Source organism: Hipposideros armiger, unplaced genomic scaffold (assembly GCF_001890085.2).
Source record: "Hipposideros armiger isolate ML-2016 unplaced genomic scaffold, ASM189008v1 scaffold_307, whole genome shotgun sequence".
NCBI classification, from domain to species: domain Eukaryota; kingdom Metazoa; phylum Chordata; class Mammalia; order Chiroptera; family Hipposideridae; genus Hipposideros; species Hipposideros armiger.
Window position 1 is genome coordinate 20,694 of NW_017731657.1, and position 27,890 is coordinate 48,583.

Sequence of the window (27,890 nt, forward strand, 5' to 3'; positions counted from 1 at the left end):
AAGAAAAAATACTTAGAACTGTGCATATGTGTATTTGGCAAGTTGGAGCCAATTTATGGCTGGATAGCGAAAATTCTATATCCATTTCTAACTAGGCCATCTCCGTAATTCACCTTGGAGAAATCTAATTATCCTTGAATATTTGACTTTCCATGTGTCAACATAAGCATTTTTTCAACCTGGCTTCATGAAGATATGTTAGCTGTGCTTGACAGAGATAACATTTTTCTTTGGAAACGTTAAAGGCCATGGTCTACTTCCTTAGTTTTGTATCTTCCATCCTGACCCATTTGTACTTTTGTTACTTTTAGAGTATTGTTCAGATGGATCACATCCAATAATAGGGAAAGAGATGTGAGGTCAGGAGGTAGGGGTCGTTGCAAGGAAAAAAATGAGTTTATATTTGTGAAACCTTGGAATAAATATCTGCCAATAACTGTTAACAATTAGTCTTCTCTTTCACACTTCTCACAGCAGTGTGAGAATATAAGGAAGTTATTTTATAGGCTGTTTTTCTAAGTTACACAAGATGGATATAAAGCTCTTATATAGCCTAAAGTTATGATTTATTCTGAGAATTCTGGTGGGTGAAGGTCAAAGTTCTCCACAATGGAAAGAAAGGATCAAGAGTGTCAAATAATCAAGAAGAGACAGCAAGATTGGACATTGAGTGAATAATTAGACTGAGGCTGTATTAAGCTCATTATTTCATATGTAGCTTCTTACAATGTTGGTTATATAATCTGATAGCTATAGGACCAGTCTTATCTATTTATCTGCTCACTCAGTGATCTATTGATTAACCATTCATTTAACAAATTTAAAGCAGTTAAGAGGTGCCTGGGACAGTTCCAGGTACTTGAGATACATTGAAGAACAAACAGAAAAAGATTCTTGCCCTCCTGTGGCTTACGTTCTAGCATGGGAAGACAGAAAATAAGCAATAAATATAATGAGTAAATTATACGGAATATTGGAAGGTGATAACTTCTAAGGAAAAAAGCAAAGGTAGATCAAGGTAAAGGGAATAAGGAATACCTGATAAGGGTAGGATGGTCGGGGTAGGATTTGTTGAAAAAGTGAGAACTGAGCAGACTTGAAGGGAGTGAGGGAATTGGTCATGAAGATATCTGCAGGCAGAAGAAAAGCTAGCACCAAGGCTATGCCTGTCATGTTTGAAGAAGGACTGTGTACCTGGAGTGGAGTGATCAAGGGGGAGAGTAGTAGGAGGTGAAGTCAGAGCGGTTATGGAGTGCCAGATGATGAAACGCCTGTAAGCCATCATGAAAACTTTGACGATCCAATGGAGGGCTTGAGTTGTTAGTGTTTTAAAAGACCACTCTGACTTCTGTGTCAAGAACAGGTTCTAAGGGGCAAGGATAGAAACAGAAAGACCTGTTAGAAAGTTATTGCAGCTCCAGGAGAGAGATGGCAGTTAGAGATAAGAAGTAATTAGATTCTGATAATATTTTTAATCTGGAGGCAATATCCTAACGGATGAGGTGTAGGAAATGAGGGAAATAAAGGGACCAAGAATACCCCCAAGGGAATCTGAAAAGATGGAGCTTTTATAAACTGAACTGTTTGTATCAGGCTTGGGCAAGAGCACCAGAAATTCTTTTTTTTTTTTTTTTTCTTGAGGTCTATTAGCCATCTGGATATACAAATCTGGAGTTCAAGAAAGAAGTCTTGGAGATTATATACATACATATATATATATATATATCATATAGATGGAATTTAAATCCATGTGATTGGATAAGAATACCAAAAACTCAGTGCTGGGGACCTCCATCATTAGGGTGTCTGGGTGCAGAAGAGAAACTAGCAAAGAAAAATGAGAAAAAGTGACCAATGTTGTAGGTAGAGAAGTGGCTGAGTCCTAGATGCCCAGTGGAGAAAGTGTGTGAAGGAGGGGTTGATCAAATAAGTCAAATGTTGATTACTTGATAATGGGTAAAGTAATATGAGGGTTAAAGGCTGACTACTAAATTTAACTCTGTGAAAGTCATTTGGTAATGAAGAAAACCAAAATTTTTCTACCCTGATGCTGCTTTTTGGAATATTGATTTTAAGCTGTTTATTAGGAAACAAGACTCAGAATCTTTGACAGCATCCCCCCCACACTCCCCTTTCCTGCCCAAGAGATTCAGAGAAACCTGTGTAGGAAGGAAGCCTTAAGAATCTTCACCTGGCATTAGTTAGGGAGCCTGAGCCTGTTAGCTAGATGCCCCAGGTCCCACAGTTTCTGAGTTGCCCAGCAAGAAATTTTCTGCCATATGTGTTCCCCTTCTCCTCAACTACCTGTAAAGTGCCCATTCTCACTTCTGAAATATAATACCCCCTCCCCCCTTTTCTCCTTTGTTCAAATATGTCTTATACCTAATGTTGCCTCATCGTCTTTGGAAATTTCATGCTTATGTGAATTCCTCATGCACATGTATTAAACATTTGATTTTCTCCTGTTAATCTGTCTGTTAATTTGATTATTAGCCCAGCTAGCAGAACTTAGAAGGTGGGAGGGAAAGTATTTATTTTCTTAGCCCCCACAGTAACTTTGATGAGAGCAGTTTCATTGGATGCGTGGTAGAGAAGGCCTGTTTGAAGTGGGTAAGGGGAGAGTTGAACAAGATCAATTGGAGACTAGTATTCAAGGCTAGTCTCCTACATGGAATGTGAGCACCTGTCTCCTCAAGTGCTTCTCTCTTGGCCCATTAATGTGCCCAAAGTACCCAAGTTAGACTTTCCTTAGTTCCCTTAGGGGAGCCTCTGTATTCAATCACTGGAAATGTAAAAATCCTGAAATTTGTACCTCAAAATTATTGACATCGTGATATAGATTTGTCTGTTTGCACTGAATTCCTTGGGGGTGACAATGAAATTGTGGAATTTCAGAGCTATAAGGATCTTAGACATGATATAGCCTAACCCCTGTTAACAGAGGTATTTATAGGGCAAGTGACTTGCTCAATGTCACCTATTTGGTGGATTTGGTGGATGACTGAGCTGACACTAGAATCCAGGGCTTTTATTCTAGTGCCTTTTCAACTGCACAATATTTCTTCTTGGATTTGATTCAACATACATGCAGGACATGTAAAGACTCGAGGAAATGCTAGGTAAATGGGTGTTAAGTGAAAGAAAGAAAGAATGAGTGAACTAATAGAAGAGTAAAGAAAAGACAAAGTTTGAACTGTATGGGTAAACCAGTTGAGGGCCTATAAGGATGATGATTGGGGAATGGCTCTGGAATACAAAAAAGGACAGCCAGGGTGAGAAACTGTAACAGCTGAGGGAACAATAAGTAAGAATGGCAGACTGTAATGTGAGTAGTTTTTACCTTGAAAGCATCAGGGATGTTTAAAATTGTTTTAAAAGCAAATGCAAACTGTTAATGAGGGTTAATGGAAGGGACTGAAGATGGGGAACTCTTTACTAATGAGCACTGAAATGATGGCTTTTTTTTTTTTTTTTTAAATCCTCGTTGACAACTACTGACTTGGGCAGCAGGTTTACAACTCCCTGAAAATAACCAGATACAAGAGGTTTCAACTTCCTGGAACTCTTATTATATGCTTGAATGATTCCTGGAACAAAAGAAAGCTGTGCATGATTGTTTAGGAAAGTATAAGATAAACAAAGCATATGTTTTCTAACATCTACCGACTGTAACCTGATAGTCATGTTATATTGGGCTCTGCTCATTTTAAAGTTAGGTGATGAAGATGACTTTAGTGGTTCTTAAGTTCAGTACATAAATAAATGATGTTAGGGCTCTGCTTTAACTTATGCCCCTCAATTTTTCATACGTATTTGCTGCTTTTCTTTCAGAAAGGAAAATGCATGTTACTTGTTCTCTTGGAAACATTCCATCCTTTTTATGTTTTTTCTTTCTCTTTTGAAAGATCCCCCTCATACTGAATAAATAGAAATGTCCCTGAGATTCATTTGATTTCATGGATGGCAGAGTACTCATTTCAAATATCTTTGGGAGAACCAGATAAAATAGCTACACTATACTGCATTACCTGATTTAGTGCTGAGGACGGTGAGAGAACTAGATGACTGTGGGAAATTGTAATGGGAAGCTCAAGTTAGTTTTCACTTTAAGTTCAGCGCCTTGAATCCAGTGGAGTGGAGGGTAGTCAAAAGTTATTACTATCTGATTTGACTGTTCACCGTTCCAAGTGAAATAAGTGAGCTGTGCCTGTTTTGCTGGTAGTAAGGAAAATGCTCCTATCACCTTGGTGCTAAATGGTAGTTCTTGAGCAATGTTAGCAGAGAACTGGCTGGAAAAGGTGACTTGTTCTTTCTTTCTTGCAGCCATTACTTTGTCAGGGTGAAGGCATATTGGTGAAGCAGTTGGGGAAATCTTACACCTCTGTTTATCGGGCTGTATCTGTTCTTGGGAGAAAAAGAAGCCATTCATTTCCAAAGCTGTCAATCTGGTACCCCCAGCCACCATAAAAGCCACTTCAATTTATTTCTTCAGTTCTTTACACTTTGCAGAGAGTTTATTGTAAAGATGTATTAACCAGTAAGATGCCTTTAAGATAAATTGCCCTCAACTTTGGGAAGAAATAGAAACTTTTGCAAAGGTACCAATGGTGTTTTAAGTAGGAGAAAAAAAAGTAGTAATGCTTAACACTGCTGGAAGCATTATTATCACAACCGTTCTTTTTATTTCTATTAGCATGAAGTTTTTTATCTCTTACTCTTCTCCCTTTCTTTCATATTTAACTTGTAACTTCTTGCTTTGCTTTCATTTTTTTGTTCCCACTCCCCTGATTTTTCCCACCCACTATGAAGAAGGAGGCATTCATGTAATCATGTTGGATCTTTTCCTCTGTCTATGTTCCATCGTAGCCAGGGCAGGCTAGCATTCCCAGAGCAAGGACATAACCCTTGATCTCACTAGCTAGCATTAGTTGATTTCCCTTGGCTTCAAGCTGTTTACATAGAGTTCCAAGGGAAGCTGAGTAGGGCCAGTTTCTCTTGGCAGCCAACCTTAAGCTCGATGCTGAGAGGGAAATGACAACATTTCATCCCTTTTCCCCTGCAAGCACAAGAATCATTCATGATAAGTCTTATTTTTTAAGTTTAAATGAGTCCTTGAAAGTATTCTAGGCATAGACAGTATTCTGAGGTCTGATGGAGCCATGTCTCCAGCATAGAGAGCTACTGTGTAGGAAATTCAAGGATGAGAATCACTGGGAAAGTACAGCCATTCCTTAAGAACTATGATAATATAATCAACAACCAATTTCTCTTTCTGCCAAGTGGAACAATGAAAAATTAGAAAAAAAAATTCTTGTGTTTTGGCAAACAATTTTGAGTCTATTGGTTAAAAATGATGGATAAATTAAAAAATGACACAAGTATCTCCAAGTGACTTTAACAGTTGAATGCTAAGCAATAATGATACATCAAGCCTGAATCACCAAACTGCAGCATAGTTTTGTCTCTTGTCTATGTCTGTAGTCTGAGGTTTATTTGAAATTCTGAAGCATTTTACAAATTATTGGGAAATGGCTATATGTAAACAAGCAAAGAGAAACCTAAAATGGGCCACATTTTGTTTTTTCTTTACTTAGATTTTCTTTAGGCTCTTAAGGAGCTTCTGAAGAATATTAGTTTTACTATTAATTGTTTCTTCCTATGTCACTGAATATGCTTACTAGGCTTAGAAAATGCCCAAGGGCTATATGACATGGTCATGATGTTGATGTTGTTTTACTGGTTTATCCCTTAGAACTCAAAAACACCATCTAGCGGGATTCATGCCCCTTGAGCAAGTCTCAACTCTAGGATGTTATCCCACCTGCATGGAACCTTTTCCTAACTTTGTTTTATGGATTGACATCTTCTAGTCCTTTAGGCCTCCCTTCAATACTTGCTTTCTCCAGTGGCTCCAAAGTTTATATCCTCTAGATCAGCAGTTCTCAACCTGTGGGTCGCGACCCCTTTGGGGGTCGAATGACCCTTTCACAGGGGTCACCTAAGACCATCGGAAAACAAAAAGATGTTTACATGACGATTAATAACAGTAGCAAAATTACAGTTATAGAGTAGCAACGAAAATAATTTTATGATTGGGGGTCACCACAACATGAGGAACTGTATTAAGGGGTTGCGGCATTAGGAAGGTTGAGAACTGCTGCTCTAGATTGTCTTTCTAGTTATTTAGGTCTCAATTCAAGGCCTACTTCCATCAGCTCTTTCTCATCTTTATATGAATAATTATAGCAGTTAATGTTTGTATCATTCATTCAAATTACATCCGTGTATGTCCTTTCTTTTTTATTGGATAATTTTATGTTCCCTCTATGATTTAAAAAAAAACCAAACCTCCCAAAGGCTGAAATGATGTGTTGCAAAAAATGTATCCACTCCACCCCACACTCTGCCTTAACATAGTTTGGACTTCATATTAATTTGTTAGCAAATGTTTAATGAATGAGTGAATAAACTGGATACCATTTTGTAAATAAACCTCAGTCCAGAATTGTGACTAGGTGCCAAAATGCTTCTCTTTCTCTTAAAATTTCTATATTTTTGCTTAAATTTGGCTCTTTTCTCTTTTTCCCTTTCCTCTTTTTGATTCATGATATTAATTTTTGACCTGTTATTGCAATTGGAGTAAGAATTCAAGGCACATGGGAACAAAAGTATTCAAGATCTTTTATTCATTAATGCAGTGTTTTCTGCTCTGGGTTTTAAAAGCTTCAGTGTAAAGTCTATTAAAAAAATTAAGAAATCAAAGACCATTTAAAGTGAGCCTGCCATAATTTAGGGATTTAAAAAAATGTCCATCTTTAGTTAGTGGTGCTGAGATGAGGAAGAGAAATAGAAAACGTTCTTAATTATTACTTGGTCTAGTGCAGAGGTCGGCAAACTTTTGAGACGGAAGAGCCAATCCTGTTCCTCACAACAATTTAAAAATTATTTGAGAGCCATAAAACAAATGAAATCACCATTATGTGAATAATATCCTTTAAAAATTTTATAAATGAAACTATGATAGTTTTATTCTCATTTTCAATTTTACTTCAGAGCCATATGTAGTACCCAAAGAGCTGCAAGTGGCTCGCGAGCTGCAGTTTGCCGACCCCTGGTCTAGTGGAAATAATAAAAGATTTAGAATGTACTAGGAGAAGGTGAGTCATATTTGAGTACCTATGATATTCAAGACACTATGTTAGGTATTTTACATCAACATATCAACTCTCTGATGGAGGTGTAACTAATCCTATTTTACAGAAGAGAAATTGAGGTTCCTAATGTTTAAGTGCTTTGCCTAGGATCACACAGCTAATAAGTAGCTGGACCATGATTTAAATCTAAGTTTGATCCCCAAATCTATGCTCATTTTACTATATCATAATCATAACTATATCACAGTGTCTATGAGAATAAACTGGACACAGGTTTGACTCCAACTTTCCAAACTTACTAATTTATACCTGTTTAGCCTGATGGATTTCTTTGTATATGAATACTCAGTGAAGAATAGCTTTTGATATTATGTATTTAATATTATAGATAGCTTACCAGAGGGAACTCTTAAAAAATTCTGCCAATATATGCCAGAATCAGAAAATTGGAAAAATTCGATATTAGAATAATTACCAATAGTCTCACTAACAGCTAAAGGCATACACTGTCATATAAATTTCTACCTTCTTCTATGGTGTCTTTGAGCTGGTTCTTTGTTACAGAAAAAGCTCTCTTCCTCTGGTTTCTGCCACTCAAATTTGTAAAGTGCTATGCAAGCGATATAGAGACATATGGGTGACCTGCCTTAGAGAATCTTTTTTTCATGAATGGCTGTGGACTCACTCTGAGGTCATCAGCAATGAATATACATAGGAACCACACTTTCCTAAGGTTATGGAACAGTATAAATTAAACATGATACAAACTTGGGAGAAATCAAATTGAGTTTACAGCACTGTATCGGAAGCACAAGATAAACTCTGCTTGAACTTGGCTAACATTTGCTCACTTCCTGATGTTATATTTAATCTGATAAATTCTTGAGTGAAAAGTTCTAAGTCAGGGGCTACATTCTGTGGAACTTTTCTCTGTGAAGTCTAGGGAAGTCTTCAAAAACACCTCTTCTGTGGTTCTGGATACTTGATTTAGTCAAAATGTCAGTTTGTTTTTGGGCTCTATTTTTTAATTTGGGATTTTGAGCAGTTTTGTGCAAAAACATATGGGCCATCATGGGCTTGGGTCTGAGAGGTACTGAAGGGGGTGGAGAGGAATATATTCTTTTCTTTTTTCATGTTGGTATTCTGTTTCATTGTTTGCACATCAAGGGATTTAGATCACATAGGTGGGGGGAAGGGTAGAGCCTCTTTTCCGAAGCTGTTGGAATCTATGGATACTTTTCTCAGAAACATGTACCTACCTGCAATTTCAAGGGGTTGCTACACTACCTAAGGACTCCCAGGAGACCAAGAACTTCAGGTTGGAAAATCCTTGGATTATGCGATCTCTTGGGTTCCTTCAAATTCAAATATTCTATTATTTCACATTTTCTATGATGATTTGTGTAATTGTCATGATGCTAGTAAAAATGGAATATGAACTATTTAAATAGATTTAACTTTTGTAGCTATAAATGACAAAATGTCATCTGATAGTTTATTTTCTTTTCTCTGTCTCTCTTTCAAAACAGTCTTTCTGAACCTGTCAGCTCTTTAGAATCACCAGGGGAGCTTTTAACAATTCTAATGCCTGGCCATATCCCAAGTTACTGAAATCGGAATCAGTTGAGGCGGAGCCCAGGCATCAGTTTAGTAAAGCTCCTCAGGTACTTTTCTCTGTGCAGCCAGGTTGAGAGTCAGTGCTCAGGTAGGACTAAAACGTCTTCAGAAGTTCTGGATAACAGGGGCATCAACCAGAAGCTGATGATGAAAGGGCAGTCCATTCTTTCTCTGCTTTCAAATATCTGTCATTGAACACTGTATTTCCAGCTCAAAATAAGGGTTTGAAAACTCTTGTGTATAATTATGCCTCCCAATGTGCTATGCTCTTGGGTAAGCTGGGAGAGTGTTACAAATACTGAATGGCCTTCCTGGTACTGTATACAGATGTAGGAAGGATTATATTAGGACATGACCTGCTCTGCCACAAGCTCACATCAGGAAAGATTTGTTTTCAACATAAGAACAATTACCATTGTCATATTCCAAACTGTGTACAAATTGTTTTATTATAAATTCACTGTTAGTCCCTATTTAACAAGGAAATCATTCACTCTAAATTTATCTGCTCTCTCTGATGGCATTGACATTGCCAGGCTTGTTGCATTTATAAGAAAAAATTTTCATGGAGAACAGGCAATGCTGTCATCTAACTGATTAATAATCTCTAGAGGATCTCTGGGACCTTCTCTCATGTTAACTCTTCCTGTTCTTTTGTTAATTTTGACTTTTCACTGAACTCAGACATAAACAGTGGTTTTCATAAAATGGAGCAGTAAAAGCTTTCTTCATCAGACCAGCTCTCCAAAGAAAGAATGCTCACTGCCAAAGCTTGGAGATGAGAAATGAGATGCGCAATGAAAAGTTGTTTGTGTTCAAGAGTTTTAGAAGTCAATTTGGGTTACTTCATCAGCCAAGTTTTTATCTCTGTAGTAGGCAACCATTACATGTTTTCAATTTGAAAAAATGTCTGTCTTTGCTTTCCATGGCATCTGTACTATATTCAAACCACTCTGCAATTTAATTCAGACAAAGACTTTCCAAGTCATGTGGTCTGTTTGAGTAATAGGAGTCCATTAAGAATGAACAGAGACAACCTATATTATAGTGATTTCTCCCTTTGTAGGTTTTGCAATTTCCCCACCAAGCTTTGGTGTTTGAAGATGACATTTTGAAAATTGAATTTAACTACCTGAAAACCTATGACACAGAATTGCCAGAAGCCAGTCGGTAGCCTACAAAGATCAGTCATGACTGTCTGTTTACAACTTATTTTTAGGATAAGGATAAACTTCTTCAAGAGGATGTCTTGCTTTACAGGCATCCTTTTGTAATTTTTCCTTAGAAATACTATTTAAATCTAGAGCTAAGGGAATAGTCAGCTATGAATCCTCAGAGTCATTAGGTGGCAGAATCTGAGTGTAAATTTCACGGCACCAGTGAAGACTCCACATCTTGATAGTGACTGTTGCTAGCCCAAATATTACCAATGAGAAAAGAACACACATTAATAATTACCATCCTTAACACACGGAAGCAGCTGGGAAATCTTTGCGTTAGCCATGGTATTTTTGATTATAAATGATGGCATACATATGTATATGTAATTATTTCCTACAAACGTTGCATTTGAAAACTGGCTAAAATTTATGTTGCCTAATTTTGATAGAAACTAAAAGAAGTAACTAAAGAATTAAAAACAAAAGGAAGCTAGTTTAACACTGACTTGCCAAAGGGCTCACTTTTGACAGGTATTGTTCAACACAAAACAAAACACTGGCTATTATAATATTTGGGCTTTGATTATAGCACAGCATGTAGTGGTCTCTCAATAATAATCATAGACAGAATAAAATTAATGAATGAAAGTACCTGTAATGTACATTTGAGCATAAGAACCAAATTTTGAATAGAAAGTAATATGTGCTTTCTTTTCTTTCAAACTCTATAAAATTTATATCAAACCTCACAATTTTTATTAAGTTTTTATGATTAAATTATGGCCCCATCTACTTAGGCTGCTTTTAATATTGCCTTTGTTCATGTAGCCATGGCAACATCTTTGGTATCTACACCTCAGGTCTTGATCTCTCATTCCACAATGGGTCATTTCGCTCTGCATCATTCATAACAGAAATCATCTGAGGGCACAGACAGTCTTAGAATGGAATTATATTTTTCATGAAATTTCTGTTATGGGCTGAGTTATGTACCCCCCAAATCCATATGTTAAAATTCTAACCCCCAGTACCTCAGAATGTGACAGTATTTGGAGGTAGGGTCTTTAAAGGGGTATTTAAGTAAAAATGAGGCCACTATGGTGGACCCTAATCCAACGTGACTGGCATCCTTATAAAAAGAAGAAATTCTGACACAGATACACCCGGATGGAAGACCATGTGAACACATAGTTTGAAGATATCTATCTACAATCTGAGGAGAAAGGCCTCAGAAGAAATCAACTCTACAACGCCTTGATCTTGGACTTTCAGCCTCCAGAATTGTGGGAAAATATGTTTCTATTGTTTAAGCCACCCAGCCTGTAGTACTTTGTTATGGCAACCTTAGTAAATTAATACAACTTCCTTGATTTTCTAAATTGTTACACTTCCTTCCCACATATCTCAAGGCTTTGAAAGTTGAAATATATCCTAAGCTTTATGTTATATGCAAAGCTTCAAGTTTGTTTGTTTTCTCTGCACCTCCTAGACCACTAATAAATCTGATCATATGATTTTTCCCAGCTTACCTCCTTCTCTGATATAAACAGCTACATATTTCCTAGTTTTTGCAACATATCAAATAGAGATCTTTTAGGAAGTTCCTATAAATCAGAAATGGTTTATTTATCATAGTTTCAGCTAAGTCACCTGAAGAGGAAGATTTTCCATCTACAGCATGTATCTGTATCATTTAAAATGGACCTTGGGGAAGAAAACACCAATAGATCTGCATTCATTTAGATTGTGAATATTCATAGATTGCGCATTATTATTTTTCTGCCTCATCGGCTTGACCATTGTAACCCTCCATAACAATGCAGAAATAGAAAGACACCGAAACAGAAATGATTAAAACTTTGTATTTGGCATGAGATAGGGTATCCACTGAAATTCAAGTTTAGGGTTGCAGAAGTCAGGGTCAGCCTAGTAGAGGAGACAGCTATCCAAATACTATGAAATGCTACGGAAGCCCAGGTGGTCTCTTGTTTTTATTTTTATTTTTTTTATTGTTAGTTTTAGGTGTACAGAACAATGCAATAGTTACCCTTTTCACCCTCACAAAGTAACAACCCCCCTCCCCCTATCTATTGCCCTCCCACCCCCAATATCATGCTTATCTATTACAATTCCATTGAATCCGTTCGCGCTCTCTACTCCATGTCCCGAGACTATATGTATATATAATTATAGTTGACATACTATATTATTCAACATCAGCTTCAGAAATACAATGCGGTGGTCAGGCCTCTACATCGACTATGAAGTGGACTCCCCAACAGGACATGGGTCCATCTGGCCCCCTAAGAAATATTTACAACATTATTGATTATATTCCTCAGACTGTCTTTTTCTATCCCTGAGGCCATATTGCAATTACCAATTTGTATTGTCTCATCCCTTCCCCTCTCCTTCATCCCCACCCCCTCCCAACTAACAACCCTCAGTTCTTCCTCTGTGTCTCTGAGACTATCTCCATCCACTTCTCCCATCCATTCAGTTCCTTAGAATCCACGTATAAGTGAGATCATATGATATTTGTCTTTCTCTGACTGACTTATTTCACTTAGCATAATGTTCTCTAGTTCCATCCATATTGTTGCAAAGGGTACTATTTCCTTCTTCTTTATAGCTGAATAATACTCCATTGTGTAAATGTACCAAAGTTTCTTAATCCAGTCATCTACCGATGGGCATTTTGGTTGTTTCCAAGTCTTAGCTATTGTGAATAACGCTGCAATGAACATAGGGGTACATATATTTTTCGGATTAATGTCTTGGGATTTTTTGGATAAATACCTAAGAGTGGGATTGCTGGTCATAAGGTAGTTCCATTTTCAGATTTTTGAGGTACCTCCATACTGATTTCCATAATGGCTGCATGTCTTCCAAATCTCTCCTCAACTCACAACCAGGGCTAGAAAGGCTATTGTTAGAGAATCTATGTTTTGGGTCAGGAAAACTTTCAATAATTAAAAACATCTTTAAAAATCCAATTTTTGCCTGGGAAAGCTGAGCAGTATTTACCCTAATGTGGTAATGTGCTGAAAGTGACTTTATTAGGGTTGTCTTTAGTCTAACAAATTGGAAAAACAAATGAAACAATCCTTTCCTTTGGATGATGTTAGGGGCTACTTGAGATCATTCTCTAATTGAGGATTAAAAATAGTAGCTCTCTGGAGATTTGAATGTTAAGCTTGGACCTATTGTGGCATGGAGTTTAAAGGGCAGTTATGAGGATGGACATGCCGTGATCTATGCATGAAATAAGTTCTAAAGGCTTCATGTGAGGGCAATATGTAAACAGCCTTGTACAATCATACTTAATGGGAAATCATACTCTAGTGTACAATCATGAAATGCTTACTTAGATAGTCTTGGAAGTCTGAAATTTGTTATCTTTCTATAGAAAGAATGTACATACACAGATATATTCCTTGCCATTCCATTCATCATAAATCTCTCTTAACAGGCACTTCAGATATATTGATAATGAGAGAGTGACTAATGTTTCTAATGATAACCCTGAGGCATGACAAAATTCTTAAATGGCTTTTGAATCTTCAAAGAGAATAAATTATATTTCTCATGATCCAAATTTATTTTGATCATATTCTAATTTTCTGGAAAGTTGTAATTTGTATATATAGTGAGATATATCTCTATCTCTCTATCTCTATCTCTATCTCTATCTATCTCTATCTCTATCTCTATCCCTATCTCTATCTCTATCTATCTCTATCTATCTATCTTTATCTCTATCTATCCCTAATCTCTATCATCTATATCTACAGAGGGTGCCAAAAAGTGTATACACCTTTTAAGAAAGAAAAACTGTATTAAAATTGTAATAACATATACTGATAACAAAAGATGAATACAAGTCATGTTTGACTTCTGCAATTATAAGAGGTGCTCAAAGTGGTTACCATCAGCATCCAGACACTTCTAATTACAGTGTACTACTGCTTAAGCAACATTGACCAAAGTGTCTGCTTATATACATTTTTTTGGCACCCAAGCATGTGTGTGTGTGTGTGTGTGTGTGTGTGTGTGTGTGTGTGTGTGTATCTATATATGTTCAGCATTGTGAATGAAAATATAGGGGGCTTTTGGAATCAAACAACTTGATTTGTATCACTGCTCTTCATTTGCTAGCCCAGTGATTTCAGAAGAGTTATGTAACATTTGTCACCCTTGGTCTTTGCACCTGAAAAATGGGCATGATATTACTTACTTTACAGGACATCATGAGGACTGAATGATACAAAATGCATTGGACCATACTTGCCACATATCAATGTTTGAAAATGTTTAAGTCCTGTCTCTCTTGTCCAACACCTTAATCAAAACACCTCATTTGTTGACTATGTTAGAGAAAAAATTATGTGTCTAAACAGATTTAGGAGTATGGAAAAAGATGATCATAAGAATAGTAGGCGAGTGTGTCCCTTGTAGGTGGGGCTGCCTTTTACTTAGGCTTGTTTTCAGGGTGCAGGCTGCTGTGGCTTTAATTTGCAGGCTTATTTTCTTTAGGCTAATGAATTTTTATTTAAATTTGGTGGATTTCCTTTGAGCTCCTTTCAAGTCCTCTGAACACAGGAAACACTTTTTCATGCTTTTAGAGTTTTTCTGATTGACTTTGTTCTCCAAAAAGAGCTGATTTTAATACTCTAAGTGATAAAAAGTGCCTTTGACATGATTGAAGCAATTTAATTAGTAAATCTGGAAATTATAAAGGATTGGAAATCACACCCTCCATGCTTTTAATAAAACATAGTAGGGAAACTTCTGATAGGTGCATACCATGTGTTGAAAGAATTCTGTACCACACACATTGAGAGAATTAAAGAAACTGAGAGAACTTTGCAAGAGACCTACTAAGGGAATTACATGACTAGGCAATTATGGGGTTAGTATACCTCATGGATCAAAACTTCTGTGGCCATCATAATTTACATAAAGTACATATTAAGCATTTAGTGGTATAAAATAATTAAAACCACACATTGAGATTGAACATATTAAATATGAAAAATGGGCTCATGTAATTGTGAGGCAGTCAAATTTTTGAATTAGTTGACCTCAAAGTATCTTAATCCTGGAGTAAGTAATATTACAAAGATCATTTAATGCTGTACTAATAGGATTTTTAGTGTCAGACTGTCCATCTTATGATGATAGTGTACGAATTATTTCTAGTCAGTTCACTATGAGTACTCTCCTATAGTATGTCACCACTAAACAGGGAACATTGCTATAACTGCTAGGCATAAACATAATAACATGTTCAACTGTAAAACTATCTACAGTATATAAATACTGATGCCGTACTCAAAAGCACCATCATTTTTTATTGCCTCGGTAATGGAGTGTTCCAGAGAGACATGTATATGGATGATTAGTGATTGGTGGGTTTTGTGCCAGTATCTTTAAATGTTTAAGAGCAACCCTGGATCGCTAGCAGTTGGAGGAATCAAAGAGCAGCTGATTCCTTCTTAGAAAGCAAATTATAGGGTCAGGCTCTGATAATGTTTCCTCCTAAATCTTGAGTAATGATAAGGAATATCAACAAGCACACTTCAAATATGGTAGATAAAAAAGCGTAATGCTACCAATAACACTAATAATATCAGGGCCTTATTATAGGAGTGATAACTTTAATTCATAACAGCAGTTAACAAACAATGGGCATAATTGGGTGATCTGCATCTTTTTTCAATGTTACTTTAATAGTATTTTAATTCAATATGATTGCTAACTGTAGTTGATAATAAAATTTTGAAATGTAAGAATAGTCAATGGCTGGGTAAGTTTAAGAGACACTTGGTGATTTGGCTGTTTTCACATATAAAACAACCAGCTGGAGAGCTAAAAAATTTAACAACAGGAATTTAGTCATGTGGATGGGGTTGAGAATCAGAAAAAATCATACTGATGAGGATAAGACATATTTGATCTTGACCCCTTTATCATCTGCAATATTTCCATGTTTTTTCTTCTGTATTTTGCAAAATATGAGTATATGGGGGTGGAGACCTTTCCAGAGAAATTCTAAAATGGGTGGATCAGTTCTAAGAGTTGAGCAAGGATTATGAGTCACAATCCAACTCACTAAAACTTGGTGAGATCAAGACCTTTATGACATGCCTGCTGTATAATCTTTTTGCCTCTGTTGCATGCTGATAAGAGCTGGTGCATGATATTCTCATTTGAAGGGTCACTTGGGTGTCATCTGAGCAGAAAATTCCTTTGGTTCTTCATTTCTGTTCAGAGATGCCACATTCTCTAGCCAATGCCTCATAACATATATGGAAATTATGACCCCATATAGATTATTACTAATATTAGAAGAAGGTAACTTTTGACCTCCTACCAATGTTTCAAGCTTTGGTATCTTTTGGTAATTGCTAAAAAGCTTAGTTATAGTCAAGATATATATATGACAACTACTTTTAACCTTTGTAGGTAATTATGTTTTTCAATATTGGCAAAATGAAATATAGTGTTTTCCTAAATTTCAGAAAGTAACTTGATTTTTGAGGCAGTGTAGTGAATAACACAGAGGTCTTTCAAACATATGAGTAAAAGGCCTCTAAATCTGTGTATAATGTTTTGGGAACCCATCTTGAGAATAAAGGGTTACAATCTGTGCATATCACTATTGGGATCTTTGCCGTAGGAACTAAATTTCCTTTAACATGTAGCTATACTTTCATTAATAAAGATTTGGGATGGCACATATGGTTCGCCTAGAGCTGGTTGTTTCATTACTTCCTTCCTTTGTTTTTTTAAGTTAGCAATGAGCCCTAAAGCCCTAATTTGCTTCATCTGCTGTAAATTGGTTTCCAGTAATTTTTATATCTTCTTCAACTTGCACTGACATCTATCTGTAAATATAAACACACATATTAAATCCTTAGCTATATTTATGGGAGCCCACGATCTGCTAGGACTAAAGTTTGTGTCAAAGATGTCTCTAGGCATCTTTTTCCTGGCATTATGCAACAGAAATTGGGAAAGATTCAAATAGGAATAAACGTTGTCCAATTGGGAAGAGATTAGTTTCAGAGAAATAATTAGACTCTATCTTATGAACTACAGTGCAATTATGAAATATATGATGTTCCATGAAGTGTCTTTATGTTGTTTTCTAGAGGTTTGAGGGACCCAAAACAACATGTAGGAAAAGAGAAGGGAGTAGCCTCTTTGTGAGAACTCAGGGGCAGAGTTAGCTCTCAGTAAAGCTGTGAAGTAAGGTAGTATTTATTTTTGCACCCCCTTACTGTTTCTTTTAGTGCCCCATTTCTCTTTCAAAGTGTTCTCTGCTTTCAGCTATATCAGTTAAGTTCCACTAAGATTAATCGAAAATGGTTTATATTACCTTTTTGGAGGGATATTTGCAATTTAGCAAAAGTGTTTTGATAACAAAAAAAAAGAGCTTCAAGACAGAAAAAGGAATGAATTTCTAATGATAGAATTTCAAACTTGAAGCTTGACCCCAAGGTAGAGAGGGAGATGGGCCCTGCTTGGGCAAAACTACAGGAACGCAGCACACATGCTCCAGAAGAGGCACATTGTACAGAGGGAACTGAATAATTTGTTTCTTTTATGCTGAGTGTGGTGGGTCTCAGGGAGGGTGATCAGATAATTTATTATGCAATTTATGAAAGTCTGACTGTTTTGGCCCACCTGGAGATAACTCCAAGGACCATTTTAGACCCACAGCCCCTGCATCACAACTTGACTTCTCCCTCTGCCCACTCGTGTTTTCCACCACTCCCTTCCATAGGCATTGGCCCCATGGATACTCCTTAATAAACACCCTGCACACTAAACTCTGTTTCAGAATCTCCCTCCTGGAGAACTGAACTGCTATGAACAAGAAGCTGATCTGCCTACTCAGAAACCCTGGTAAGTTTTCCCAAAGTTGAGCACTCAGCATGGGGCAAGGGAGGTGGTTAGGGCAGACTTCCAGCAGCTCAGATAGAAAGGCCTCAGGGGGAAGAGTGGGGAGGGTGTGTAGCCTTTAGAAAACCAGTACATGCTCTTGCACCAGACTGCCTGGACTACAAACCTGGCTCTGTCACTGACTAGTCTGGTTACCTGGCAAGTCACTTAATCTCTCAGTGCCTCAATTACCTCATTAGTACAATAGAGATAATAATAATGACGATGATGTGAGACTTAAACGAATCAATATTTATAAGTGGATTATAACGGTCCCTGGTACATAGTAATTGCTAAACAAAAGTCTGTCAATATTTAATATTGGTATTTTTCCATAAGGGTTCACACTAGGAAGAGTTCCACAGAAGGAGGGCAATTTCTAGGGGGTAGTTGAGGTGCCTGAGCTTTTTTTTCTTCCCCAAATAAATCACTTACAAGTGTTCCCATTGTTATTTAAATCAGTAAAATTTTAAAACACCTATGAGAATACAGTGTTGACAACTTTGATGTTTCCCTCAAATACTACCTCTCAGTTATTGACAGTGTTTTTGTTTAGTTAACCAATAACCTGTGCTAGGAAAAAGAAAAGCAGTTAAATAAAAGTAGTATATTTTGCTCCTGGTTCACTTAGGCTCATTTTAAAGGATTCAAGAGACTTTTCAATGTACGTTGTTTTCTTTTTTTTAAGCTAAAGTCCGTATTTTAATCAGATCTGAGTTTTTACCCAAGGTCCTCTTTTTTGATCCCATCCAGGATACACATTACATTTAGTCATTATGTCACCTTGGACTCTTCTTGGCTGTGACAGTTTCTCAGGCCTTTCTTGTTTTTAATGACTTTAACAGTTTGAGGAGTGCTGGTCAGGTATTTTGCAGATTGCCCCTCAGTTGGGATTTGTCTTATGTTTAGACTGGAGCTATGGGTTTTTGAAAAGAAGACCACAGAGGTAAAGTACCATTCTCAGCACTTCATGTTTCAGAGCATCATCCCAACTGTGCATACTATCAACATGGCTTACCGCTGTTGATGTTGACCTTGATCACCTGATTGAGGTAGTGTTTGTCAGATTTATCCACTGTCAAATTACTCTTTTCCCCACTTTCCATACTGTACTCTTTGAAAGGAAGTTACTATGTGTAACTGACACTTAAGAAGTGGAATCATGCTTAATCTCTTTATGGATAGAATACATCAATTATTTAAAATTCTTCTGCATGGGAGCTTTGTCTCCATTTATTTATTCAATCATTTTTTATATCAGTATGGATTCCTGGATATCTATTTTATATTTTGGATTATAATCCAACATTACTTTATTTATTTGGTTGCTTAAATCTATTTTGATTTTTGATTGTAAGACAACGATGTGTAAGTGGGAGTGAGATGATTTATTTTCTCTGTGGTTTGTGGATCTCAAAGAACCCAGAGAGAGAAGGTAATGAATGCTTGCTGGCAAGTTTTCATTTTATCTCTAGACAACTAGCATTTTTAAATAAAGGAGATGGCTTCTTTTAATTAGTAATTTCTTACTGAATTAGAAACTGTTTGTTTTTTCTCTTCTAGAGCTCCAGTGTTTTGCTTATTTGATTTGAATTGTATTTGAAAATCGCTTTCTTGGTGTACGGGTATTGTTCTTTTTTTAAAGATTATATTGGGGAATTGAGGGAGGGGAACAGTGTTGGGGAATTGGGGAAGGGGAACAGCCAAGTTGCTGTCCTTCTGTTCTTCAGTCTAGGTGTGGAGGATGCCGCTTCACTGGCCCGTGTTGGTATTATGATCATTGCACTCTTCTCTGCTGAGGCAGTTGGTCACTGGCCATTGGACGGCCGCTCATGGCAGCTCACAGCAGCCCACTGCAGCCCACTGCAGCCTATGCCATCGCCGGCCATTCATAGCAGCCCAGCTCTAGGTCGAGCTATTGTTCACAATCTTAGCTGTAGAAGGCACAGCGTTACTGGCCCATGTGGGAATCGAACTGGTGGCCCTGTTGCTCAGAGCTCGCACTTTTAAGCTAACTCTTAACCAACTGAGCCACTCAGCTGGCCCGGTATACGGGTATTTTAATTGTTTGAGAAAATTAAGTAGTTTAGGCCTTAGTAAATATTGGGGCAATGATTATGAAGTAGTGTGATTGAGTTGGTTATCACCCAGGGGTGACTTAAAGTTAAATGTTAAGAGGGATGCTTATGAGCTTGGTTATGCTTAATACAATTAACAAGTTTAGGTTGCTACTTTAGGAAGTCTGTTATGAACACTTAATTCTAGTTACAGTGGTGCAAGAATTCTGACATAGTCTGTCTGTTTGAACATATTTGTATTGATAAGCAGAGAATGTGCATATTTATAAATGACCCAGGTGGCACATTGCCACTTTATCAATATCAATTTTTACTGCACATCCACAAGGTTTTTGGAGCATCTTTCAATGCTGGTTTTTATTAAAATATTTTGAACATGACAGATATATATAGTCATGGATATTTAAAATTAAACGAAGTATTCATGGGTATTTACAATGAAATATAAATGTCTGCTTTTACAAGAAGATAAAGCAAAACTCAGTTTTGGCACTTTAGATAAACACAACTCACAGGCATTAAATGGCAATTATCCATAATTCTGAGTGATTAACTTCTTTTGGTTTTGTAGGCATTGAATTAGTTATAGGATTTCAGTGCCCCAAACATTAATAATAGTAATAATAATAATAATAAAAATATTAATAATATTAACTTTTTTTTGAGTGTCTAAGATGTGCTAGGCACTTTGGAAATAAAATCTCTACTGATAATCCTGGAAAATCGGCATTATTGTTATTCCCATCTCACATCTGAAGATATTTGTCACTCAGCCAGAATAAGCACCATGGCCTTATTTCTTTTCTTTAAACACATTTAACTTGTTCCAAATCAGGACCACTGTGCTGTTCCTTTTGTTTGAATAATCAGCCCCATCCCAGCCTTTGCATCACTGGCCCTCGGTGTCATTCAGATCTCAGTCGGGGCATCGTCTGCTCCTTGATGTCTTCCCTAATCACCTAAACATGTCATCCTACTTCAGCCCTCACTCCACTCACCCTTTACAGACTTAACGTTATCTGAAATTATGTTGTTCCTTTATTTGATTATTTTCTTCTCTCCACTGAGAAAATTTAGCTTTCACAAAATAGAGACCTTAGTCTTATCTCCACCACTGTATCTGCAGCCCAGAGTAGCTATACAATGCATATTTGTTGATTGAGTTAATAGATAAATTCTACAGAGCTATTGAAGGATAGAGCTGGTATTTGAACCCAAGTCTGTTTGGTTTCACTGTCTAAGGGCTTTCCATTCTGTCACTTTGTTTTATGGGTCTGTTGGTTAATACCTGAGTAAATATCAAATATCCAGCCTTAATCTATGTATGATATTTGACCAAAAACTCATTTAAGTTTCAGCCCAAAATTAATTTTACTAAAAACAAATGAACTGATTGCTTTAAAATTCCACAATATTGTGCTTTTCTTTGCTCGTGAAGTGACCCTAGTTAACAATCAGTTGTCATGATAACGCTAAATATTTGTTACAGTTTTATAAATTTACCATACATTTCACAAATTCTGAGCACTTTAAAAAATGATTCTTAGTTAGACTAATTTGAGTTGTTATGGATATGTAAAAATAGAAAAAGAAAACTACTTTGTATTTTTAAAAGAAATCTTTCACAATCTAGAATTTTCACAAATTTGGTTATCCAGGTAGATGGGATCCATGAGGTTTCACTGAATTTCTAAACTCTTTTTCTTACCAGCAGATGAGTACAAATGTCTCTTTTGGGGCAAGGTAAAATGTCGTGGTTTCAGGAAACTGGGCGGTGGTTCAGACATCTGAAGAAAAACCAAGTGTCGAAGGACAGCTGACTGCATAACTAAGAAATCAATCATTGCCCAAGCTGCTTTATTAGCATAATTGGCAATGATTTATAGAATGATGGCAGGAGTCCAACTGGGCATGTGTATCCTTAATACCATTATAAGACCCTGGCATGGAATCTTAGTTACAGCAACATGATTGGACTGGGGAAGAAGTTTTAGAGACACCTATTTAAATTAGCTAATAACCAACAACAAAATATTTCCCATGAATTTATTTTGTCTAATAATGTGAAAATTTGTGAGCTATTTTAATGGAATCCTGAAGCAAAATTGTGCTTAAAGCAAATAAATCAGAAAATCTCTCTCAAGGGCTTGTGTAAGTAGTGTTTTACATATATCTGGTATGATATTGCCTTATTAATCAATATTATCATATAAAAAACTTTGTACAGAAAAATCTATGTCTGCTGAGTGCTGAGGATATGGGAAGGGGTTAGAGCCAGTGAGTGTGCAGCTAGGCAACTGATAGATTTGGTTCATTTAAAAGGAGTAATGTAAGGTTTATCTATCTGCTTCATCTTATAACTTACTTGTTAAATTTATTCAGGAAATGTGGCTTTCGTGATTTTTCTGGAAACTAACTAGTGGGTTGTAAGAGTTAATTAACAAAACTTCCTGTTTCTTCTCTTGGAACAGATGGATATTTTTGAAATGCAGCAGAACACTGAGCTCAGTTTGAGGGCACGCATAGTTGAGTTGCTTCTATTTGTATAATGAGGTGCTACTTGCTTGTATTCCAGAGGTCTACAGCCTTTTATCTGCAAAGTCATACAACTGGTTTCCATGGAACTAAGCAGCTATATGCAGCAGCCAACATTGGCTTCAGAACCAGACTTTTAAGGACACTGCCCAAACAGCTTTTTCCCATTGTTTTTTTCTACCTGATAAAACACATCTTGTCTACCTTATTATCTTAGTTATATGCGTGCCAGCATTTGAAAATGGCCTAGCCTTTTGGGTAGAACTTATTGAAAGGGCAGAGATGAAGCAACCGTTATTGCTAAAGTGTCAAGGAGTGGAATCTAGAATCAGAAAAATAGTTAAAAGGAAAGGAGAGAGGGAAAGAAGACAGACAATGCACTAAAAATTTTCTGTTGATTAAATATTCAGATGAGAACTGCGCCCTGTGACAAGTCAGGTTTTGGCAAATGAGGACAATTATAGCAGAAAGCTATAGGGGCCTCTACTGAACCTCCATGTTTCTGATATATTTATTATACCCAAATGGACAATGTAGGTATAAATTTTATTGATAGCTCTTGAAAATACATTGCATGTTTATATATTTGCTTTTCACGAGAGGAGAATTTACAATGCAGCTAATAAAGGTTGGCCCTTTATTTGTAAGAATTTCTTCCAAGTTTTTCCAAGGAGGAAAGATACGAATCTTTACGTATAATTTTGTACTCTGTTTTCTTCAAAAGTGCTGCCTCTCCCTCAAATGAATACAGTTCCTGTCCATACAAACTGCTTAGAAGGTAGAAAAGGCTTTTTGGTTTCCTGAAAACAAATGATGTCTTGACAGTTTCTGCGGGAGAAGGAATATGGATGGTTGACTTAAACCATGACCTTCTTCTTTTTTTTTTTTTTTTAAAGATTTTATTGGGGAATTGAGGGAGGGGAACAGCATTGCATTGGGGAATCGGGGAAGGGGAACAGACAAGTTGCTGACCTTTTGTTTTCAGTCTAGTTTTGGAGGACGTCGCTTTGGCCCATGTTGGTATTATCATTACGCTCTTCCCGGGTGAGGCAGATCGGTTGCTGGCCACTGGATGGCCACTCATGGCGGCTCTTGGCAACTCATGCTGGCTGTCAGCTGCTCATGGTAGCTTATGTGAGCCCACTGCAGCTCCACTGCAGCCTACACGGTCACCAGCAACTCAAGGCAGCCCGTCTTCAGGTCGAGCTGTTGTTCATCATCTTAGCTGTAGAGGGCACAGTGTCACTGTGGGATCCGAACGGGGCCGGGCTACTCAGAGATGGCGTCCCAAGCCAACTCTTAACCAAAGCACCACTCGGCCAGCCATAAACCATTGTCTTTAACTTAACTTGATTACCCAGAAAAGTGGATGGAGAAATGTAGAAAGAACCATGGGATGATCACAAGATGTAGTGCCTGTTCAATTATAACATCACTGAACAATAAGAGAGAAAAATATAGTGGTGACTTATAAAAGCTACTTTTGGTTGTAACTTTAGACTGTGAACTTCTTGAAGGCAAGTTGAATCAATGTTCAATTTGAATTTGGAGTGCAAACATCAATATTTAAAACAAGGCATAAAGCTCATTTAGATAAACCAGGTCCTTAATTAACTAAAAGAGAAGCAAAGCTTAAATTGCTTCAAGCCAAGTGATATATTTCCTGACATGTGCGGGATAATAAAAAGTAGGAATACACATTTTGAGTAAGACACACATAGTCATCTCTCTTTCCTGCTCAAAAAAAACAAGAAAAAAAAAACTTGGATAGCATATTTATTATTTGAAGTCCACATCCTTACTGTGGTGTTAGGCTGTAACATAACATTTTAGTTTAGGCTGTAACATAACTTTAGTTTTATCTTCTACCACCCAGAGCTCCTATGATATATATTTCCTTCTCATCAGAGTAAACAGCAACCTCAAATATTCTGACCTGTTTGCACACTGACTCCTGAAGTTGAAAGTCTTTATTTCCTATCTGCTGAGTATAGAATCTAGCACAGAGTAAACCCATAATGAAAATTTGCCACATTATTACTTTATCTATGATTAAAAAAAAAAAAGAATTTGCTCAAAGACAGTGTGAAGGATTTGCTCTCCTACTGAGAATAGTGCTCTATGCTTGCTTCAGGAGAAAGTTCACATTCTTTGATACTGTATACTGCAAATGTTTCTGAATCTAGCCTTTGCTTGTTTCTCCAGTTTCATCTCTTGTCATCTTTGTTCAGTTCATGAAACCTAGGTCCTGCCTCAGGGCTTCATACATATTGTTCCTAACATCTGGAATGTTCTTTTTATCCCATCTACTTAAACTTCCTTCCCCTGGTTAATTTGTGCTGGTCTTTTGAGTCTTAGCTCAGGAATCACCTCTTCAGTACGCCATCTCTCATTAAACTCCCCACTCTCCTCCATTGGTTCATTGTTCCTTTTTCTACTCTTATGATACCTTATGGTTACTTCACAATAGCACTGATTGCATTTTTTAGAAATTTGCTGTTTACTTATCTGTATCCCTTCATTAGACCCAGTAGCCCCTCAAGAGCATGATGTCTTGTTAACTGTGGTACCCCTGGGAAAAAACATAGTGCTCACCCCAAATATTTATTGAATATACATATATCAGTCATCTATAAACAATTAGTTATGAAAGTATTAGATATATAGAAATATGTTTTGCTTATATATCCTTGAGTTCATTAGATGTCCGCTGAAGTGAAGAACTGTTACTATAGCAGTTATACTGCCAAGAGTTTAAGTTAGATGTGAAGGAAGTTTTCATATGAATTGTAGGCACATAGCCCTTCTAACTCTCCTGAGGAAGAAAAAAGTTGTCTCCTGCTGTTCCAACTCTTATAGTAATATGTTAATATCACAGTGGGTAGTATGCCTTAAATGAATCACAAATTGGTCCAAGGACACAGGGAAAATCTCTACTGAAAATCATTTAAGTTTTTGTACAGAGAACCTTTTAAGATATCACCTAAATGAAAAAAATAGTTTTTAAAACCATATAAGTTCAAGAGCTGCATTCTACATGAAAATGAAAAATAACAGAAGAAGAAGAATAGCACTCTATTCATTTTTTTTTAAGAAAAGAAAGTCTGGGTGTATTTTGCCCTTCATATTCTATTTTATAGTGATAAAATATTTAAATACTTAAACTTGTGTTTTTGTGTTACTTAAGTTGTACAAGATTTTCTCATATTTAAAAGTAACACTGCTGAGATGACATGATACTATATAGAGAGAACTCCAAAGGTTCCTCCAAAAAATTGCTACAACTAATAAATGAATTCAGTGAAGTAGCAGGATACAATATTAATATTCAGAAATCAGTTGCATTTTTATACACCAATGATGAACTATCAAAAAAAGAAATTAAGAAAACAATCCCATTTATAATTGCATCAAAAAAATAAGAGGCCAGCCAAGTGGCTCAGTTGGTTAAGAGCTTGCACTCTTGAGTGAGCTCTGAGCAACAGGGTCACTGGTTCAATTCCTGGCTCGAGATGAGCTGCCGCTTAGCTGCCAACAGGTGGCAGGATGGCTCAGCTAAAAAAACAAAAACAAAAACAAAAAAAACAAAAAATAAATAAAATAAAATACCTAGGAATAAATTTAACCAAGGAGGTATAAGACCTGTACTCAGAAAATTATAAGACATTAAAGAAAGAAACTGAAGATAAAAATAAATGGAAGCATGTACTGTGCTCATGAATAGGAAGAATGAACATCATTAAAATGTCCATACTACTCAAAGCAATCTGTAGACTCAATGCAATCCCTATCAAAATACCAGTGGCATTTTTCACAGAGCCAGAACAAATAATCCTAAAATTTATACAGAACCACAAAAAACCCTGAATAGACACAGCAATCTTGGGGAAAAAGAACAAAATTGGAGGTATCATTCTACCTGATATCAAACTATAATACAAAGCTATAGTAATCAAAACAGCATGGTACCGGCATAAAAACAGACACATAGAGCCATAGAACAGAATAGAGAGCCCAGAAATAAACCCATACCTATATGGATAATTAATCTGTGTGACAAAGGAGGCAAGAAATTATACAATGGGGTAAAGACAGTCTATTCAATAAGTGCTATTGGGAAAACTGGACATACATGCAAAAAAATGAAACCAGACCACCTTCTTATACCATATACGAGAATAAACTCAAAATGGATTAAACATTTACAAATGTAAGACCCAAAGCCATAAAACTCCTAGAAGAAAACATAGGCAGTAAACTCTCTGACATAATCTCAGTAATGTTTTTTTCTGATATACTCCTTTGGCAAGGGAAACTAGAGGGAAAAGAATGGGACTATGTCAAACTAAAAAGGTTTTGCGCAGCAAAGGAAATCAACAAAACAAAAAGACAACCTACTGGATGGGAGAAAATATTAGCCAATGATCCATTCAATAAGGGGTTAATGACCAAAATTTATAAAGAACTCATAAAATTTAACACCAAAAAACCAAACATTCTAATTAAAAATGGGCAGAGGACCTGAATAGACATTTCTCTAAAGAGGACATACACATGGCCAATAGACATATCATAAGATGCTCAATGTCACTAATAATCAGAAAAATACAAATTAAAACTACAATGAGATATCACCTCACATCTGTAAGAATGGCTATTATCAACCAATCACAAACAAGTGTTTGTGAGGATGTGGAGAAAAGAGAGCCCTCATGCACTGTTGGTGGGATGCAAATTGGGGCAGCCACTATGGAAATCAGTTTAAAGTTTCCTCAAAAAATTAAAACTAGAACTACCCCATGACCCAGCAATTCCACTTCTGGGTAGTTATCGAACAAATCTAAAACACTAATTTGAAAAAATATGTGCACCTCTATGTTCACTGCAGTGCTATTTAAAATAGCCAAGATATGGAAGCAACCTAAGTGCCTGTCAATAAATGACTGGATAAAGAAGATATGAGATATATACATATACACACAAACCACACATTACTTGGCCATTAAAAATGAAATTTTACCATTTGCACAACATGGATAGACCTAGAGGGTATTATGCTAAATGAAATAAGGCAGACAAAAACAAATGCCATATGATCGCACTTATATGTGGAATCTAAAGAACAAAATAAACCAACGAAAAAACCAGAAACTGACTCATAGTTACAGAGAACAAACTGATGGTTGGCAGATGGAAGGGGCATTGGGGGGCTAGATGAAGAAGGTAAAGGGATTAAGAAGTACAAACTGGTAGTTACAAAATAGTAATGGGGATGTAAAGTACAGCATAGGAAATTTAGCCAATAATATTGTAATAACTATGTATAGTGACAGGTGGGCAAGTACTAGACTAGACTAATCAGGGGGATCACTTCCTAAATTATATAAATGTCTAAC